Raw genomic sequence first — 19667 nt, 5'->3', positions numbered from 1 at the left:
TGCAAGTATATAGGTCAGTTTAGTAATAAAAGAAGAAAGTATAGTACAGATGAGCTGAAGCCCTGGAATTATCATTAGTATCAGCAACTATTTCGTAGACCACCTACGAAGATAGTATCCCAAGATAATATCCCAAGTTATGAGGGAGATACAGATGGGCATTACATACGATATTAGAAACTCTACAAGATTACAGGCTCATTAAGAGGGTTGACACAATAAGATTATATACCACGTCTTTGTGCAAGATATAAAAATGCTGTAACTAAAAGCAAAGTGTTTATGATAATATTCTTGCCAAAATCTCTTGTGGGAAATTAAAAGGACACTTCTCAACTTTTGGCAGTAAATCTTTTTTAAAAAATTGTCTGTATTGGCAAACTGAATTGGGTTCTGAAGGCAAGACTCTCTAGTATTGGCAAGTTGCAAATAAATGCCCCATGTTGACTAAAAACACAAATCCATAATCATTCAGCCTAACTCAGTAAGAAACCACATTTAAAATTGTATAGATCTCAGTTTCAAATTAAAAGGTATTTCTGTCATGATTCCACCACATTTTCGTACACTTCTGAAACAACTCAGTATACCTTTATTAGCTACTGACTTCAGATGGCATTTCTAATAACTGGTGGCTTTATTTGTTCAGATGAAGTGACTCAATTAAAAACGTAATTAACAAAACAGCATGCAGATTTTCAAATTCACTGCCATACAACTAAGCAAATGAAAAGTGTCCCACATTATTGTGTATTTGGGAGGAAGTAACAAATAGCTATTGCATGGCTGCTCTTGGTTATGTGTGTGAGGCAGAAATATCTCAGGTCAGCATCAAGCCCCAACTCAGAGAAAAACCTCTCCTACAAAGGTCAAACACCTAATGAAAGTGCCCATCCGGGAAGTGAGAATTTTGAAGATGAATCTAAATTTGTTAATTGATCTGTTACAGACTATTAAATTTGTGCCAGAAAAGGAATCGATTATTGCAAGACAAGTCCCTGGATGACCCTAGAGACCCAGATCTTCCTCCTTTCTCTAATGTAGTTCAAGAGCAACTGCAGAATGTGCTGAGAATGCAGCGTCCTGAGATAAAGAGAAACTATTAGAACAGTCCAGGCTCCGTTCCCAACCCTCTTAGAAAAGGATATGCTGCAATGTTTTAGCTCGGAAATTCCAGTTACCCCTGGATATAAAACCAGGGTGAAATGGGTTTTGAGGAACCCTCAGCCGCAGTGTGATATGGGGCACATAGACATAAGACTTCAATTGCCTTGGGCAGTTTTCATGAGGTTGGGGGCCTGGCTTGCCATTGATTCCAGGCATCTATTGTCCCTTGCTGCCTATCTGTGAGTAATATAGTTGCTTTGTTTCACTTGTGTGAGTGTTTTGTTTCACCAGACTCATGCAAGTTGACTGATACTGGTGCATGGTATTGGTGAAGTGTTTAGAGTCCTCTTCTTGGACGTATACCAGTGCACAGTGAGCTTGCTTCACAATTATTGCTTTTAACAGAAAAAAAAAAAATCACAGAAAATATTTACTCAGTAAAGTTTGATTGTGTCTGAAAAGCTGTACCAGTTTTCTCAATTTGATACTTAGAATTATCAGAGCCTTAATGAAATAGTATTTTATTTACAATTCAATGGAATCACTAAAAAAAACTACCAGAATTGATAAGTGAGTTTAGTAATGTTACAGGATTCAAGGTGAGTACACATATATAAATTATATAACTATATGTTTACAAAATATGTATCTGTCAAATGAATTTTATCTATAACATACAAAGAATATTTACAACTCAGTAGTCATAAGAACACTTAATAAAAATTATGGGTAAAAAACTGGACACTTTATCAAAGAAGATACTCAGATGGCAAATGAGGACATGAAAAGATGCCCAGCACTATTAGGAAAACTTCAATATGATACCACTATGTAGCCCACTCAACCAACCAAAACTTACAGACTGACCAAACCAAGTGTTGGCAAAAATGTGGAACTTTAACTCTCATACTTTGCTGGTAGGACTATAAAATCATTGCAACCAGTATTGAGAACATTTTAGACTTTCCTTTAAGTATATTAAAATACATCTATCATACAACCCAGCCACTTTTCCCAAGAAAAATGAAAATTTAGGTCTACTCTAAGGCATACACAAATGTTTACAGCAGCTTGCTTTATTTGTAATAGCCAAAATGTCTATCAACAGGTAAATTGATGAATAAATTGTAGAATAGTCAAATAATGTTATCTCAAGCAAGAAAAACGATTTTTTTGAGACAAGATTTCAGTCTGCCACCCAGGATGGAGTGCAGTGGCATGATCATGGCTCACTGCAGCCTTAACCTCTCAGATTCAAACAATCCTCCCACCTCAGCCTCTCAAGTAGCTGGGACTACAGGCACATGTCACCATACTTGGTTAATTTTTCTATTTTTCATATAGACAAGGTACCACTATGCTGCTGAAGCTGGTCTCAAACTCCTGGGTTCAAGTGATCCTTCTGGCTAAGCCTCCCAAAGTGCTTGGATTACAGGCATAAGCCACCATTCCCAGCCAAAAAATATAAATCTAGATAGACAGACAGATGCAACAACATGTTGCATGATCTAAACTAAAATGTTAACCATAAATTCATTTTTTAAAAAATGACTACTAATCAGAAAGCCAGATTTTCAAATTAGATAAACAAGCAAGACCCAATTGTATGCTTTCTAGAAGAGATCTACTTTAAATATACATATTTTCTAGAAGGTTGAATCTGAAAGGATGGAAGAAGTTATTTCACATAAATAGTTATCATAAGAAAGATGGTGTAGCTATAGCAGTATTAGTCAATTTAGGCTTCAAAATAGAATTAACAAAATAAAGAGGGTTATTTTATAATTAGAAAGGTTTATATTGATCCAAAAAACATAACACTATCAAATGGATTTGCAAACAACAAACTTTCAAAATACAAGGATTAACTTGGCTGGGCAGGGTGGCTCGCACCTGTAATCCCAGCACTTTGGGAGGCCAAAGCAGGTGGATCACTTGAGGTCGGAGCTTGAAACCAGCCTAGCCAACATGGTGACACCCAATCTCTACTAAAATTACAAAAAAACAGCCAGGTATGGTAGCGCACACCTGTAATCCCAGCTACTGGGGAAGCTGAGGCAGGAGAATTGCTTGATTGCTTGAACCCAGGAGGCAGAGGTTGCAGTGAGCTGAGATCACATAATTGCACTCCAGCAAAGTGACAAAGTGAGACTCCATCTCAAAACAATAATAATAATAGTAATAATAATAAAGAAACAGGCCAATCCAGAATCATAATCTGAAGTTTAAAAACAAACTGAGAAATTCACATGAGTAGAAAAACTCAGTATGAATGAACCTGACCTGATACCAAAACCTGAAAACACTTTACAAGAAATTGTATACCAATATCCTAATAAACATAAACAATAAAATCTTTTTAAAATGTTATTAAAGCAAATCCAACAAATGCAAAACTAAAGCTAATAAATCATAACTAGTGATGTTTACTCTAGGATGCAAGGTTGATTTAACAATGGAATGTCCATGTATTTTACCACTTTAATACAATATTGAAATAATGGAGAAAAATTGCATGGTCATCTAATCAGTTACAGTAAAAATATTTGATCAAACTCAATACTGTTTCCTGATGAAATTAAGAAGCACTAAAATTAGAAAACTGCTGTATTAAAATTTTCTTTTAAATTGGAATTTAATAATTACCCAAGTGTGTTCATAGAATTTAAGAAAAGCTTCCAGAGGAGCATAATTTTGAGTTTAGTCTAACTTAGCAGATTAAGTTAGAAGAGGAAGAACCTTCAGAAAAAGTTGTGGATTTGAGTAAGTGTGATCTATTTCAGAAGTCAACAATTAGTTAAGTATTGCTGGAGCATCCATGAGAAAAATTGGAAATAAGAAATAGACTATAGAGGTAGAAAAGACTAAACTTATGTTTCTTTCTTGTCATATACCAGGGTTATGTAAAAAATTTAGTGACGCTATATTTTAAGAAATATGGATCCATGAAGAATTTTGAGCGAAGAAAGGCCACTATTAGATGTGAATTTCTGAAAGGACACTCAGCAGGTAATAAGCAGAGTGAGTGGTGGTTGATGAGGCTAAAGCCAGACAGGTTGACAGAGGGCCACTTGACATAGTACAGGCCAAACATTACAGACTTAAACTGTGACTTTGAAATAAGTCGCTGAGAAGAAAATAAGTTAATTTTTTTAGGAGATAAACTTATTGGACTTATCAAATTAATTGAATATTTGATGAAAGGAGAAATCTAGGATATCTCCCAGATTTCTGATCCTCAATCCAGAGATAAGTTGTCAACATATAGAATATGGGTTCATAAACAGTTCCCTAAGTAACGCGTGCTATGAGCTATACTAAGGAAAATAGTTCAAGTATCTGACTTATGTTAAATGTGATTTAATTCTTAGAAAATCTAATTACTTGTATTCTTTTACTCTCTCTACTTTTAATACTAATAATTATGGCTTAAATAAGTAAGTGAAGTTAAGGAAAGGTAGTAAAGTTCTGTTTGGATATATTTAATTTAAGGTGCCAGTAGGACATCTGGGTTGAAGTAGTTGGTAGATATGGATCTGGAAGAGAGCTCTAGTCTGGAGATAGAAATTAAAGCATTGTCAAAATATATTTGAGTAAGTAGGAGGATTTGATATTGCCCAAGGACACCATAGAATAAGAAGACATAGAGCAAGGACTGAAGAAGTAAGCAAGAGGCGAGAATTCTAGTTCTTATATAAGTGAATTAGGGGAATTAGGGGTAGCAGCCAGAAGAGTAATAAGACACAAGCAAAGATAGCAAACAGAAACCATGCAGACTGGGGCTGTGTGTGGTGGCTCACGGCTGAAATCCCAGCAATTTGGGAGGCCGCGGCAGGTGGATCACTTGAGGCCAGGAGCTCAAGACCAGCCTGGCCAATATGGCAAAACCCTGTCTCTACTAAAAATACAAAAAAAAAAAAAAAAAAAAAAAATAGCTGGGTATGGTGGCACGTGCCTGTAATCCCAGCTACTTGGAAGGCTGAGGCCCAAGAATCAGTTAAACCCAGGAGGCAGAGGCTGCAGTGAGCCGAGATCGTGCCACTGCACTCCAGCCTGGGCAACAGAGCAAGACTTTGTCTCAAAAAAAAAAAAAAAAAAAAAGGAAATTTTCAAAAAAATAAGAACGCAGACCAAGGCCAAATTCTTCAGAGAGGTTCTCCATAGGGATTAGCAATAAAAAGTCACTAATAACCTTAATGAGAAGAGTTTTAATGAAATTGTGAAGTTAAAAGATCACATAGCCGTCTCAGAAACAATCATTCATTTAAGATAACGTTGGTCTAGAGACTATTTCTTGGCTACTGGATAGCCTGTGTGATTCAGCCAAGTTATGTTAGAACAGCCTAATAAATATGCCACATGACCTAATGAAAGTCTACAGGAGCTCATAGAATATAAGGGAAAAGACTGTCCAAGAGTCAAGGGACCAAGTGCCAACTAAGGGGCCTGGTATCATTCAAAAGGACAGAAAAAAAAATAAAAAAACACAACTTAGAAATAGAATCCTATGTGATTCTTTCAGATTTTGGTTAAAGAGATAAAGCTTTTACTCATAAAAGAGTCAGATATAAGAGACCATCTCACTGCTTTCATTTATGATTCAAGGAGTTCAAGGAACAAAATCAGCTACTGTGTCTTTTATAAAGCTCTGAGGATGACATCCACATCTCTCTTCAGAATCCCTGTGCAAGGCTACTCTCAGGGCAGGGTCAGTAGTGTGGGCCTCACCCAGGTGCTTGTTAGAAATGCAGACTGTCAAGTGTTCCTCCAGCACTTTTGAGTGAGAATTTCCATTCTGACGAGATCAAGATCCCCAGGTGAACTCTTATTTCTGTGCATGAAAGTTGGAGAAACTCTTCTAAACCACAATTTCTTTAAGGGTAAAAAAAATTCAATATTTGGTAATTATTTGCTTGTTGACTTATGTAATTTATTTATAGCCCAAATTCTTCAAATAGGTGTTTAAGACACTTTTTAAAGATATATGTGCACTCTAGAACAATTTAAAATAAAAAAAATAAAGACCAAGGGAAATAAGAATAGGAACATTTAATAATCAATATGTATTAAAGACTTTGCCTGTGCTAAGAGCTTTATATCTAACTTTTATTTTCACAATAACTTTAGAAAGTAATCAACATTATTTCCATTTTTCAGGTGAGGAATTTGTGAGTTAGAGAATTTAAGTAACTTGCCTAAGATTACAAAATGTTAGAAACAGAGTTTGACCTCAGGCCTGCTTAACACCAAACTACACCTGTGCTCTCAATCATAAAATTAAAAAGTAAGGTCAAAATACAAACTACCTGTTATGTACTCAAATCTATTTATAATGACTCACCCTGCATTTGGCTTTAAACTTTCAGAAGCTCATGTGAAGAGAAAATATCAGTGATTACAACATTCAGAAAGTCTGTATTTAATGTTCTGCCTATCACAACATTAACTGTTTGGTAGAAGAGAGTTATCACTTCTGTTTTTAGAGAAGCTATGTATTCTTACAAAAGTGTGAGCTATGTAAAACCTCAACAGAATGAAATGCATAACATGACATTAAGGTCCTGTTTCTTAGCTAATGTGTATATAAAATATATCCAGAGAGTTTTTAATATTTTAGCATAATCATATACAAACTTTACATAGGTGACTGATAATTTATTATTCTGAACTAGAAAATGAGGAGGTAGGTGTACAAGCAGTAGCACAGAGGCAGAACAGAGAGTCAGGAACTTGCTCCCTCATCATGTCCACTTTATCCATTAGCCATAATAGAACAGCCAGCACCCTAGGCTTTTTGGAGGTCATCAAAAATATTTGAGATACAAAGAAAAAAAAAATGATGTAACTAAAACAAGAAAATACCAATAATTGAATTGATAACGTGATTAAAAAGGGCTACATCACAAAGCATTACATTAATTTAATAAAGTATGATATTTAACAATCAGAAAGTTTGCTATATTTAAAAGTCATCTTTAGATTAGATTTTCTCTCTTTGCAAGGAGTTTTCAATATACTTTGTGATGAACTGAAAGTAAACTAGTTGGAGGCAAATAATTTCCAAAAGCAAAATTGCAAATAATTTCTACTCCAGAAAATGTGGGTGTGTATGTGTGTGTATGGAGACATGTGTATCTCCCACAAAAATAGAAGTCCCGGCCCTTAGCATAGGTACCAAAGTGAATGAGGATGAGGCTATTTGATTTCCAGAGCTCCTAGTTTCTTCACTGTCTGTAATTTAGGCCGTGTGCTAGGCTAGAGTGGAGCAGGAAATATCAAAGAGCCTGAAGGCTACCCCCTCCACTCCTATCTCCACAAATGATGTAAAATCCCTTCCCACACAGTTCCCACACTGCTAGGAAGTGTCCACATGGGTACTAAGGCACTGCAAGGTAAAGACGAGATGTGTATTTTCTTGGTTTAACTGGCAAAAAATAGGTTATTAATGCCTGGTTCCATACCAGGAACAAAACCCTAGAATAATCAAACAATTGCCCAGGAAGCCATTTGGATTGAAGTTAGCTACTCCTTCAAGAACGGAAGAGCTGAACTTGCCAGCTTTGATTTGCATGCCTTTCAGCTACTATTTCCAGCCGATTCAGTTCATACAACTCCAGCTTTCATTTAGGGCTGAGCTCATTGACTAAAAAAATAAAGAAGAACTGAAAAAAAAAAGATAAAAACAAGAAAAGAAATCAAGGAAAGGCTTCATTGATTATTCAGAGTGTCGCTTTGGGAAAGAGAAAAATCTTGTTAGAAGCCTGGCAAACTTATTTCATTAGAGACCCAGTGACATCTTCCAAAACTAGAACATTACATGAGGTTAGTTTAAAACTTCAAGTGGCCTTATAGTTTGATAAGGCTACCCATCCTCATCCACTCTGCTACATTCTTTGCATTCATCATACTTTTCGCAATGGTGAAAGATTTGCTACTAAAAAGTATGCCAAAAGAAAGAAGGAAATGTGACTTATTAGAAATTAGGAATGCTAAAATCAGGGACGATGATTCTGATCACTCAATGTGTCCTCTAAAAGTCCACTTTTCGTTCCTTCTAACATGGTCATTTGGACCTCATTTTCAGCATCCTCCTCCCTCATACACATAGTCCTGCCCCATCTCCTTCTACCTAATGATTCAATGCATGCAGTGTGGATAAATGAATGTGAAAATGAACATGAGATTTTATAATGGTATGTAATAATCGATTGCTTCCTGACCCTTCAGAAAGACCCTTCCTGGTCTTCTGAAGTTTTGCACAATTACCATGTCAAAAGAGAGGTCTTTTCTTTTCTTTTTTTATAACTTTCTTTCCCTGGAAGCACCAAATGCTCCCACTCACTGACCTGTCTCTTTCTCAGAAATAATTAGCCTGAAGGCAAAACTACCATGGAAATGTATCAAAGAGTAACTAAAAGATCAAAATGGTTTGGTCCTGACAAATAAACTTCATTTAGTTCTGTGAGAAAGTGGTTAATAATAGTGATTTTATTGCCATACAGTATCTCGGTTTCAGGAAATTATTTGACAAATAGTCTGAAAATACACCACTGAGATAGTGGTGTTTTAGTTAGACAATAATATTATGAGGTACATGCACTGTTAGATGACTACATTCTGGAGAAGTCAACTTGGAGAGGTGTCTACAAGAAACTGATAGAAGATTCCCTCCTTCACCTGTTCTGTAAAGACTTAATAATTAGAATAAAAAACATCAAAAGGATTCTAGTTCAAGCAGGAACATAAAATTGGAATAAATGTGGAATTACATTGGTGAGATAATCAATATTAAATATATTCTCAGTGAAGTAAATACTGACCTGAAATAAATTAACATCTAAGAATAACTTTAAAATCCTGCATTTGAATACATTTAAATCAACAACTTAAATAAATATTAGAAGGTAACTTGTTTCACATTAGTTCATAGGATACACTGAAGGTATTACTTGACTACAAGTTTTATATATATATATATATATATATATACGGAGAGAGAGAGAGAGACAGAGATGGTAAGTATACATAAAAAAGCAAAGCTAATGAGCAAATCAGTATGTTCCATTTTTGAGAAGCTCAAATTGTTAGAAAGTTCTTCCTTATATTGAGCTGGATTCTATACACTAAATTTCATTTAATTTTTCTCAGTGAGAAATGAGGTTGAATTCCTAGCAACTCATACATAGATCATAGGACACAGAATTAACTCTGATTATAATATAATGTACCTGATGTGACTATGAAGCAGGAACTAACACTCAAATAGATTAGAGACTAATACCTTGCAGCTGCAAATTTTAACTGAATTTAAAGTAGTTGCTAACCTAGGTCAGGCGCGGTAGACCACGCCTGTAATCCCAGCACTTTGAGAGGCCAAGGTGGGTGGATCACTTGAGGTCAGGAGCTCGAGACCAGCCTGACCAACATGGTGAAACCCTGTCTCTACTAAAAATACAAAATTTAGACAGACATGGTGGTGTGCGCCTGTAGTCCCAGCTACTCAAGAGGCTGAGACAGGAGAATCACTTGAACCCAGGAGGTGGAGGTTGCAGTGAACTGAGATGGCACCACTGCACTCCAACCTGGGCAACAGAGTGAGACTCCATCTCAAAAATAAAATAAAGTAGTTGCTAACCTAGATCACAGTATTTCCTTTAGACCATAAAGTAACATCTTTTTTTAATTAGAGTGTAAATCCAGCAACTTCATGTATCTAGAAATACGTGTCCTATATAATCTTCCTACCCCTGTCTCCAGTAAAGTGCCTAGACATGTGGCAAATAGTGAATAAGTGAATGAATTTTAAAAGACTGATCAGCCAAACCCAATGAAACAATAGCATGTGGCTGATACTCTTAGAATACCAATCATTATCTTTTGAATTTTATGTATGTTCTACAATCTTAGCTATCTAGTTTTCAAGTCTGTAGGAAATAGAAGGAAGAAAAATAAATGCTACAGCCAAGTATATTGGTATCCAAAAAAAATAAAGGAAAACATGGGGAAATTATTTTTAAAACTCATATGCACCTAGTTTAGAGTCATTTAGGGTAGAGTCAAATAACTCTCAATAACTCAGTTTACCCTAATAGAAGCACCCACAGACTTCACAATAGTGATATTAAGATAGATAAAGCCATTGAGGTATATTTGTAAGGCATTATGTAATCAGCAATACGAGAAAGTATTGCAATACCTTTTATAAGACTATACCTGCAAGGTTTGTTAGTTGAAAAAATTAGTACATAAAGGCATGAACCCTTAGCTCTCTAAACAAATCCCACTATTCATGGTTACTTGCTCCCTCTGGCCTACTGTTTCATTACACTTTTAGAAAATCTCGATAGCAACTTATGTTATCAGCTTCCAGCAAGAGATTTTTCTTATGATCAATTCCTATTTTCACCTCAATTATCATAATACCTGAGAGGGGTAGAATAAGAACATCATATCCAACTTATGAATATGTAAACCAAATTAACACATATAAGAGTAAAACAGGAGAAAAGTGAGCCAGTCTATCCATCGAAGATAAATAATTTTTTTACTTAATTATTCATTTAGACTGAAAAAATTTATAGTGTGAATGCATAATAAATACCAGGTACCAGGCTGAGTGATGCAAATGTAGAGATAAGCACCTCGATGGGGAAAAATACATAAATATTTGGAAGAACAGTTTCAGAATGAGTTAAAAATCAGAAATTACCATATATATGGTACTAAACTTTCTTCTTCAAAGCGTGTTTCCATACTTAGTTGGACTAAATAAGCCTTAACTACTGTTCAGTCCCCAAATGGTATGATTCTATCTTGCTCAATTCTACAAAATCACTGTGAGATAAATATGGCAGGCATTGTTAATATGCAGTTAATAGACTATAAAATTGAAGATTTAATAGATTGCATAACTTACTCCCAACCACACAGATAGTTAATACCGAAGCCAGATAAGAAGTTAACTTGATTTGAGTCCTAATTATTCTATTTATTATGTAAAAACTCTCATTTGTGTTTCATGAAAGTTATCATCAGCTATCCCATTTCATAGATTGAAATCCTTGTGCTATGTTTACAAAGCAGCACATTGAATAAACGAGGCTTGTTCCCCCAAATGATGTGATATTTGCTGTTTGGTTGGTAAAAATGTTTCTGCTGCTTCCTTTGGCATTTCACATGCACAATTTATGAACAATTTGCTGTCACCCACCTCGACTTACAGTGTTTCTTTCAAATAACTTCTATTTCCAGAGGACTTGTAAAAAGTAATTTAAGTGGCCCAAACCTGATCACTATGTATATTTAAAGCTTCTTGGCTATTGTTGGTATGACATGGAGTTCTTTTCTGCTTAGGGTCACCCAGGATGTGAAATAAGTAAGACAAAATATGCATTTTTTTCAGATAATTTTTAAAAGGGGAGTGACCTTAAATTGGTCCTTAAACTCCTAATCCAACAACCAGAATTTGTTTAGTTCTGTTATATACAAGATTCTGTGGACACATAAAATACACTATATGACCCTCATTCATAAAGAACTTAAACTAAAACTTGAAGGTTTTCATGAACATGTGATAGTGCCTATATTCAATATGACAAAATATTCCATATAATTAAAAGTCTTAAAAATACATGATGATCTCACCTCAGTTTGAACTCTCTCACTGATTACTTGATGACCATAAAAAGATCTGATATTGTGTCAAGAAAGAATAAAGAAAAAAAAGGGCTTCCATTGTATGTGCTCCAAAATGTCTATGGTACAGTTCATTCTGAAGCCAGAGTGTGTGGGGGGGTGCTGTTAGATGACTTATTTTCTTTAATAATGTTTTTTCCAGACTAAAAAAGACGTATATGATAATTACTTTCAACAGTTGAGTTCCCCTAGAAAACCAACCAAAAACATCTATTGACTAAGCAAAGCTAATTTTATTAAACCTACAGCAGCAGCAAAGAGGATAACCTTGACTACATCTTAGTGTCTCAGAAGGTATAGGTAAAAGAGGATATTTCCAGGGCTTTGGGGTCAGGTCTCAAGTGGTATAAGTTGCATCTTTCAAAGCAGGGAATTGATTAGGATTCAGTAAAGTTCATATTATAATAGTTCAGTGAGGTGAAGGTCTTAGGGTGAGTCTTAATAAAGGAATTGCTTAATAAGCTGTTGCCCCAAATAATTTGCCCAGATGAGTTAAATGTTTGGATATATTGGCTTTCAAAAATTTTAGGATGCAACAAAGTTATGAATTGGTTATACTGCCTCATTTCTTGGCCCAACATTTGCTAAAATAATGGGAGTAACTCAGGAGCTCTGCCTGGTCTTCATCTTAATTCTGTCCCTTGGTTCTCAGGAGACATGAAACACACCTTGCCCACCCAGTTTTCTAATATGCTAAATGCAATTTGTAATTATTGTTTATGCTTTAAAGGATATTTGACTACATTCCAAGGGCCTCCAATGAATACAGCACAGATTTTTATCATCGGATGTATTTACTGAATTTTATCTAAAGCTAAATGTGTTTTTTAAATTTAGCATTGGGACCTTAAAATCAAAGAATAAATATTTGCATAGAGAAGGAAAGAAAAAATTTGCTTCTCAGCCTTTTGGCTAAGATCAAGTGTAGAGATGGAAATAAACCTTTATTTAGGGAGAAGAAACCTTTTATTTGAAGTTTGAAAACTTTAGACCTATTATTCCTCAAGAAAACTAAAGTTATACATAACGTATTCATTAATAATGATATTATTATGGGAAAAGACTTTCAGTAAAAGTACAAAAAGGGCAGAATCATACCTTCTGCTGGATGGTGGACTTAATTTTAAAACACCAAGAGAAGAAAACACTTCAAATCAGACAATAACGAAAGCCTCCACACTGGATAATAATATAAACCTCCCCACTGAAACAATGTTAAGATTACTTTTAATTTTGCACCTACACGCCGGTGCTATAGTAAGATGTGTTTATATGCACACATATTCTTCTTTAATAGTCACAATCACCTTGCAAAGTAGGTAGAATTATTACCATTTACAGATGGCAAAGAGAATCAAACAGGTTCAGCATGTCATTCAACTCAGGAGAAGTGGTAAAAGCAAGATTCGAACTTGGTATGTTTGACTTCTAAACATATTCTCTTAGGATCGATAAAAGAAGGGAACATAGCTATTGTCATGAAATTAGAGCCTTGGTATTGAAATGTGATCTCGAAGCACCCTAGCACTTTATTTTTCAAATGACTTTTACACTGGAGGGTTTCTTTTTTTATCAAAGGGAAAGAGCAGTCCTGTGAATCATTGGAAGAGAGCTTTGGCTTTCAGGTACGTGTTAGGCAGAATTCAAAGATACTCCCAAGAACACACGACTTCTCTTATCGATTAAGCAGCCATGAATCCAAGTGTTGCTGTAAAGGGATTTCACAGATGACACTAAGGTTCCAAATCAGTCAACCTTAAAATAGGGATATTATCTAGGTGGCCCTGACCTAATTACATAAGGCCATTAAATCTGGGTCTTGTGGTCAGAGACAGAGAAAGTCAGAAATTTCAAGTGTGAGAGGGAGCTGACCCAAGGAAATTCTGCTGGCTTTGAGATGGAGGGATCATATGGCCAGGATGGTCTCTATGAGCTAAGTGGCCCAGAGCTGACAGCAAGGAAAGAGGGACCTCATTCCTGCAACTGCAACAGACTAAATATGGTTGATGATCTGAATCAGCTTGTAAGTTTGCTCTTCCCCAAAATTTCCAGAAAGAAGCACAGTTCAACCACCATCTTGATTTCAGTTTCAAGACCCTGAGCAGAGAACTCAATCACATCATACCTGAACTTCTGATTTACGTAACTGTGAGTTAATCAATAGGAATTGTTTTAAGTCATTACATTTATAGTAATTTGTTATATGGTGTATTCGTCCATTTTCATGCTGCTGATAAAGACATACTGTAGACCAAGCAATTTACAAAACAAAGAGGTTTGATTGGACTTATAGTTCCGCATGGCTGGGGAAGCCTCACCATCATGGTGGAAGGCAAGGAGGAGCAAGTCACATCTTATATGGATGGCAGCTGCCAAAAAAGAGCTCCTGCAGGGAAACTCCCCCTTTTAAAACTGCCAGATCTTGTGAGGCTTATTCACTATCATGAGAACACCATGGGAAAGACCTGCCCCCGTGATTCAATTACCTCCCACCACGTCCATCCCACAACATGTGGGAATTCCAGATGAGATTTGGGTGGGGACACAGCCAAACCATATGATATGGCAATAAAAACAAATGGTGTTCTAAGTAGGAAACAAGGGTTAACCTGTGATTGAGACTTTAATGGGTACTTCTGGTTAACTTGAAAATGAGCTTGCTTTATCTGTAAAAAATACAATCAATTTCCTACAAACACATTTGCAAGAAAATATCAATAGTAGTAGGTTGATCAGATTCCTCCAGTTATCTGATCATATGGAATTATAAATAAATAATGATTATATGAATAATATGTAAGTAATGCTTTAGAGTGTCCAATGTATTACCACATTCATTATATCACCTGGACCTTATTATAACCAAGTAGAGTAGACAAATTATTATTATCTCTTCTTATAGTGCAAGAAATACACAGGAGAAGCGACTGACTCAAAACCAACTTGAAGAATTTAGAGGTGAGCTGGGGTGGCCAGAAGATGACATTCAAGGGCCTTTGACTTCCCTCAAAACCACATTTCATTTTCAGGGCTGACTTAAAATGTTTCAGCAAAACATGGCATTATGTTCCCCTTTCCTATTCTCTTCCAATTAAAAGAAAAATAAAAAATAACATATATTTTTACTTGAAATAAGTGTTTTTTTCCCCCCACATCAAACATTTCTCTTCATCACACAATGTGGAACATTTTAAAGGTATTTTTTAAGCAATATTCAAACTGGTTTTATAAAAGTTTGAACTATGGTTTCAAAATCGTTGAAGTTGAACGACGAAAAATTGTCAATAACCAAAATGGGATTCATTAAATACATCTATAAAATGTGACTTATAGTTATGCACAAAAATTGTGATATATATTTATTCCCATGAGAAGTTGATTCTGTCTGTATATTACAAACCCATTTTGTTTTAAAAAACTGCATATGTATACACACACATTCACACACACACACATATGCAATATGACCATTTTTTGAAAGAAGTTATCTGTGGGATGTGGGGCATTTAAAAATTACTTTTCAAAAATTTCTACATTTTATAAATACAATATTTTATAGTACATGTTTATTATCAAGAAAATGGCACTACAGTCATTTTCATTTCACAAAATAATTTGAAACTGTGCCTCAGTCTAGTTGTATCAAAGCAACATGATTATTATTAAATATCCAACAGTCTTTATGAAAGTTGAAAATTAAATGTAGGCCGGGCACTGTGGCTCAAGCCTGTAATCCCAGCACTTTGGGAGGCCGAGACGGGCAGATCACGAGGTCAGGAGATCGAGACCATCCTGGCTAACACGGTGAAACCCCGTCTCTACTAAACAATACAAAAAACTAGCCGGTCGAGGTGGCGGGCGCCTGTAGTCCCAGCTACTCGGGAGGCTGAGGCAGGAGAATGGCGTAAACCCGGGAGGCGGAGCTTGCAGTGAGCTGAGATCTGGCCACTGCACTCCAGCCTGGGCGACAGAATGAGACTCCGTCTCAAAAAAAAAAAAAAGAAAAGAAAAGAAAATTAAATGTAGAGCAAGGCTCACATCTTCATCAAATCACTATTTGCTCACATGAAGGCAGCTGGGTACCTGTAACTCACAGGCTGGGCATCTACAGCTTTAGTGACCACTGCCTACAGGTCTCTCATTGTCCTTGACCACCAGTTTTGACTTGAGTATCAAGTGCCAGTTGACATCCCCAACGGCATCCCAGATCTGGTCAGACACTCAGAGTACCCGAGTGAGCCTGAGGGAACATGTATGTCCTCTGACATAAGCGCTGACTCCATTTTTTCAAAGCTCCTACTGAAGTAAGTTGAGGGAAATTGTCTTACTTTACTTCTCCTTCATATACTATGAAAATGCCATACTCTGAATTGAGTGTCCCATCTGAATTGTTGAAACATAAATTTCTAGCCAGAGGCAGTGAAATTAGAATGACTGTGGGTTCTTTCGACATACTTGAGAAGTAGATGTAACTTGGCCAGGGTTTCAACCACTCACCCTTATTGGAATTAGATTCTTTGGCATCCCCCTCTAGTAACCCAATGACATTTAGTCTCTGTGTTCCCTTGTGTCTGCAGAATAAAACTAGGATTCTGATAAAGTGTGAGAAACTGTCAGTCTTTGCCTGCTCTGAACCAACAAAAATGCACATGAATTTTGCTACTTTATTACTTTATGTTCATTGCTACTCATGTAAAACATGGCCATCCCTTGTTATTGGTGGGGGATTGGTTCCAGGACCCCTGTGGAAACCAAAATCCGTGAATGTTCAAGTCCCTGATATAAACCAGTATAGTATTTGCATATAACCCACACACATCGTCTGCATACTTTAATCATTTCTAGATTATTTATAATACTGATATGACTTGGCTCTGTGTCCCCACACAAATCTCACCTTGAATTGTAGTAATTCCCATGTCATGGGAAGGACCTGGTGGGAGGTACGTGAATCATGGGGGCAGGTTTTTCCGGTGCTGTTCTCATGGTAGTGAATAAGTCTCACAAGATCTGATAGTTTGAAAAGGAGAGTTCCCCTGCATATGCCTTCTTGCCTGCATGTAAGGTGTCCCTTTGCTCTTCTTTCGTCTTCTGCCATAATTTTGAGGCCTCTCCAGCCATGTGGAACTGTGAGTCCATTAAATCTCTTTCCTTTATAAATTACTCAGTATCAGGTAAGTCTTTATTAGCAGCATGAGAACAGACTAATACAAATGCCTAAAACAATGTAAATCCTATGTAAATGGCTGCTATACTATATTGTTTAGGGAATAATGACAAGAACAAAAGTCTATACATGTTCAGTACAGATGCAACCATCTATTTTTCTCTCCTGAATATTTTCAATTCAGGGTTGGCTGAATCCACACATGTGGAACCCACAGTCAGGGAGGGCTGACTGTATTCCATTTAGGTTCACGTGGGTGGGTGAGTTTTGGCATGTTGGTGGGATCATTTTCCAAAAGGAAAAAAAAAAAATCAAAATGTGGAATAACACAATATTTTAAAAACTTGAAAAAGAAAATAACTGAATCTTTATTCTTAACACCCTACCAAAATTGTTTTAATTTCTAATTACCTTCTATCCTTTACCCACATGCATATTCATTCATTTTTACATAGTTGCCATCTCATGACACTTACCATTTTGCATTCTTTTCAAAATGTAACAAGCCATAAGGCTTTCCTCTCCTCGAACCACTCCTGGTCTTCTAAATGGGTTAACATAAACTGGGTCTTGTGATGGAGCTGAACAGCTAAATTGGCTTAGGCCTAAAACTGCTCAATGGTAAAGGTGAGAGATGAAAGAGAAAAGCTAGAATCCATAAACAGATGGAGTGGAACTAGCTCCTACTTCCTGACTCGCTCCTACTTCCTGACTGATGGGATGAGACACAGGTGATTGAAGCTAGTGTGCGTGCATAGGGGGCAGCCATCCTTCCACCTCCCAGGCAGTATAACTATACTGAGGAAGAATTTAAAAAGCAAACACTCCTAAATACCTTTAGAAGTTATTCCTCATATGATTGATAAAGTTTCTGGGCTAGTATACTTGAAATTCTAGTAATTAGAGTCAAGTTACTTGTGCAGGGTGCTGAGGATGACAGAAATATTTTATCTTGGAATGTGAAGCTGTGGATGATTCTACTATACTCAGCATCATAAAGATGGCAAACTCATGTCCTGACTTTACTTTTTTTAAAAATAGACTTTGTTTCTAGCACAGTTTTAGGTTCACTGCAAAACAGAGTGGGAAATAGAGATTTCCTGTACACTCCCTGCCCCTGCACATGCATAACCTCCCCCATGATCAGCATCTCCCACCAGAGTGGTACATATGTTATAATTAATGAACTTTCCTTGACACATCATCACCCAAAGTCCGCATTTACATGAGGGTTCATTCTTGGTGTCATACATTCTATGGATTTGGACAAATGTAGAATGTATCCACCATTATAGCATCATACAGAGACGTTCCACTGCCCTAAAGACTCTCTGTGCTATGACCTCCCTTTTTAAACAGAATGATTTAAAATTGAAGGAAAAAAAGTTTTGATATATCACGCAAGCAAAAAATGTTAATGGAGAATTACAATTATATCTTCAGTCTGTTCTTACACATGTATTTGCAGAGTTTCACCATCTTTTTCCCCTTTTATTTTACTTCCTAGAAAGGAATAATACTCATTCAGGCAAAAATTTAGATATACAAAAGTGTCCATATTTTAGACCTTAGTTGCAAACTGATTTCTTTTTATTATTGTTGTATTTTTTGTGGCTTAGCTGGACAGGGAGTTCTTCCTTCTAGCCATAGCTCGGATGTTGAATACAGTCTGCTTAGGTCCTTAGTAGGGCTGGTGATGGCCCATGAAGTGCCCTTGAACAAAATTTCAGAAGGCACCTCTTCCTCCAGGTGAACACAAGCCTGCAGAAGAGTACACTGGGTATCATATAGAGAAGAACTCCCAACTCTCTCTCTGGCTTGGGCAGCCTTGTGCAGAGCACAATTTGCATCACGATGGACAATAGCCTTGGTCCTGACATTTAAGTTTCCTTTTTAAATTTAGACTCTGTCTGCTTTGCTTGGCAGTCAAGTATCTAGTCAGAAGCCAAATTAGAATCACCCACTCCCTACCAGGCCATCTCATGCCCTACCAAGAGAGTCTGGCTTGTTAGCAAGTTTCTCTGCCATCCACCTCAGCTACCAGAAAACAGGCCAAGTTGCAGTTACTGAAAAGCCCAGTTATGTTGTGTCTTGAACTCCTCTCAGTGCTTCTAGCTATGTATTCTTGTGGCATGTGTATTTGTACATTTGGAGGAATACGTGGAAGGCAAATAAAGATGTATACCATTTCCATTAGCCAAATTATTTGAAATAGTAATAAAGATGGCTGTTTTAAGTGGGTCTGGGATTAGGTATGGGCATCAGATATCACTGCTGTTTTGTTTTGTTTTACTTTTTTTATATAAAGTGACTCACGGAACTTTAAGTTGGAACTCATGCCTTCAGAGAATTTGGCAAACAATAAAAGAGAAATAAAATAACTTGCCCTGGGTCACCCATCTGGTGACTGATGTTGATGACAGAGTCAGTCTTGTATCCCAACAATCTAGATCTCTCCTGTCTAACACAGTAGTCACTAGCCAGTTGTGGCTATTAAGCCCACAAAATGTAAGTAGTCAGACTGGAAATGTACTATAAGTGTGAAATACACATCAGATTTTAGAGACTCTGTGAACAAAAAAAGAATGTAAAAATATCTCAAATATACTTATTCATTCAATCAGTCATTACACGTAGAACAATGAGTAACACAGGCTCAGTCCTGACTTTTGTGGAGCTTAAAGTATAGTAGATATTA

The 19667-nt window shown here is 36.4% G+C and overlaps 1 protein-coding gene and 1 non-coding gene across 4 annotated transcripts in view; one reads left to right on the top strand and one right to left on the bottom strand.

The window, feature by feature from the left end:
- PTN (pleiotrophin) overlaps positions 1–19667 on the bottom strand; it is a 112959-nt gene that overhangs the window by 44537 nt on the left and 48755 nt on the right. The gene's annotated exons all lie outside the window — the stretch shown is intronic.
- LOC117073854 lies at positions 11731–11808 on the top strand. The gene has a single exon (XR_004433404.1). It is a non-coding gene; the product is annotated as a small nucleolar RNA SNORD81 (small nucleolar RNA).

Source organism: Trachypithecus francoisi, unplaced genomic scaffold (assembly GCF_009764315.1).
Source record: "Trachypithecus francoisi isolate TF-2019V2 unplaced genomic scaffold, Tfra_2.0 Lachesis_group4, whole genome shotgun sequence".
Lineage (NCBI taxonomy): Eukaryota > Metazoa > Chordata > Mammalia > Primates > Cercopithecidae > Trachypithecus > Trachypithecus francoisi.
Note: the sequence above shows the minus strand (reverse complement) of the source record. Positions and strands in the feature narration are given on the sequence as shown.